The sequence below is a fragment of the Vulpes lagopus genome, chromosome X (genome assembly GCF_018345385.1).
Source record: "Vulpes lagopus strain Blue_001 chromosome X, ASM1834538v1, whole genome shotgun sequence".
Lineage (NCBI taxonomy): Eukaryota > Metazoa > Chordata > Mammalia > Carnivora > Canidae > Vulpes > Vulpes lagopus.
Window position 1 is genome coordinate 15,336,373 of NC_054848.1, and position 2,781 is coordinate 15,339,153.

Below are 2,781 nucleotides of genomic sequence, written 5' to 3' on the forward strand. Positions count from 1 at the left end.
ATCTTCCATGTTGCCTGTAGACCACATCTTCTTGATGCACTCGTCCATGGACGGACGCTTAGGTTGTTTCCGTAAATGGCTATTGTACACAATGCCGCAGTGAACATAGGGGTGTTCGTGTTTTCATTTTCTTCACATAGAAGCCCAGAAGTGGTATTGCTGGATGATCAGGTAGTCCTATTTTTAATTTTTTGATGAACCTCCTTGCTGTCTTCCATGGTAGCTACAACAATTTCTATCCCCACCAAGAGTACACACAGCTTCCTTTTCTCCACACCTTCCCTAACACATGCTGTTCTTTCTTCTTCTATTTTATTTGGGGAGGGAGGATGAGTGAGCAGGAGAGCACAAGCATTGGAGAGGGAGAAGCAGGCTGCCCATCCAGCAAGGAGCCCGATGCGGGGCTTGATCCCAGGACCCCTGGGATCATGACCTGAGCCAAAAGCAGATGCTTAACCACCTGAGCCACCCAAGTGCTCCCATGATTCTTCTCTTTCTTAAGATTTTCTCTTCCTCAGGCTCCTGCCTTTTATTATTATTTCTCCATTTCCCTGGCCTTTCGTCCTCCACAGGCCAGAGTCCTTTGTTACTGTTCTAACACAGATGAGATTACTCTGGCCCATAGGCAATGCCTATGAACTGCAACCTTAGCCTGTCACCACTCATATAATACCTGAATGTCCCTCACCTTCAAGGTCACTTTCAACTCTAGTTTTGAAATTTCGGGCAAAAAAAAAAAGTGCAAAGAAAATATCCTACTCATTATAAATTGGATTACCTGTTTCTCCATTTTGAATTTACCATTTTATCCTGTGTGATTAGTATCTTGTAGGGAGCTACTTTGAGATTATGCATATGTGTTGTTTGTCATCATACTTGCACCCAGTAGTTTTAGCCTCCAATGAGCCCGAACAATTACTACTGTGGTCTTGGCCAGATGGTGATTCCCTCTCCCCTCCCCCGCCCCATTTCCATCATATTTTCCTCCTCAGTCAATTGGATTTCTACTGTTAGGAAAAGTTGCCTCTTCTCCCCTACTTATTTATTCAATTATGTATATATGTCTGTATGGATTCATGGGGATTTATTTTCTTCAATGGGTTACAATCCACTACTATTGCTATTTATTTTATTGCTCAAATAATAGGGGCTTGGAGTAGGAGGGAGAAGACAAAGAGAAATATAAAGGCTACAGGAATAGCAGATAGAAAAGCAGCCACTTCTCCCCATCAGGGCTGAACAGCACCCGAGGAGGAGACCGCTTGTTGGAGGGAGTGTTGCTTGCTGGATGTCAGAGGAGTTCCCTGAGTCACCATCTCTAGAGGAACTGTGTCGTGGGGACAGGGGATACTCAGCCAAAGTATTTAAGAGTCATTGTGAGACCCTTTTGCACTCTCTCCTTTCCTGCCACATCGACCACAAAGGTTATGTATTGAAATATCACAGTGTCATCCTGGGTTTTTGAGTGACATCATGGAGAAAGTCCCTGGACGATCCATATTGGACATAGACCATGAGTGAAAAATCAACCTCTGTTGTAGTAATCCACTGATTCTTGACGTTAATGTGTTATGGCAACATAGCCTGGTCAGTCTCACTTGACTTGTACAGTGGTCCAAACTTTGAGAAACAATGATGTACACATTTCCCTTCATTATTCTTATAAGATCCTACGTCTTAAATCTTTAGAGTGTTTGGGTAGTAACGACATATAGAAGACATAGGATCTGCTTCTTGCAAATATGAAGCAAAGAGCAAAGAACAACTTCCATCTAGTCTGCTACCATCTACGAGTTCCCCCAAAGGAAGCAGAAGCTACCTAGAACTCAAAGAACAAGAACTAAGGGAACTCTTGTGCTCAAATGTGATCAAATGTCCATTCAGCAACCAGACTGGTCTTAAGTGTTCAGTGGAAATGGAAATTAAATCATGGCCACTTCCCAGCTCCTATCCTTGCAATAGCTTCCCATCCCACTCAAAACAAAACTCAGTTTCCTTCCAAGAAAAACAACGATGAAAAATCCCACTAGGGCCCTCCTTTTCTGGTCTCTTTTCTACTTCATTTCTCCTGGTCCTCTGCCTGTTTTATGTCACCAAAGTCACTTGCTCATTTATTTCCACTTCAGGGCATTTGTATTTGTGATCCCTTTGTCTGAAAAGCTCTCCTTGGGATTTTTGCATAGTTTGCTTCCCGATTAAATTCAGGTCTCTGCTTACATGGCCCTCCTCAGAGGAGCCTTTCTGACCCTCCTCCTTATTCTCTATCCTCTTACCCTGTTTAATTTTTTTCACACAATCTATTGTTGCTATTATATGTTCATATATTTATATGTATGTACTTGTTATTTACCATCAGACCATAAACTCTGTGAGATAGAGCTTATATTCTACTCGTTCTCTGCTATATCCCCAAAGCCCAGTATAGTACCTGACACAGAATTAATGCTCAATAAATAAGTGTTAAATGAATGAATGACTTTATGTCCATATGTTCTACATTGCTCTTGGACACACAAATCAGCATCACCCCTGTGCAAATAACTCCCAAATGCGTATTTCTAGCCACATGTTCCAGATTTACAACTCCACCTTCCTAGGGAACAAAGACAGACAGGTGTTCCACCACCACCTCCAGGCCAACAAGAGGCCATCCAGGGCAGCTGATACTCATGACCCAAATATCTGATCTCTGACCCTTTGTCTTCCTTTTTCTTCACCCTTCACATTCACAGTGGCAGCATGTCACTTCCATCCCTACCTTTTAACGGCCCTGTTCACTCC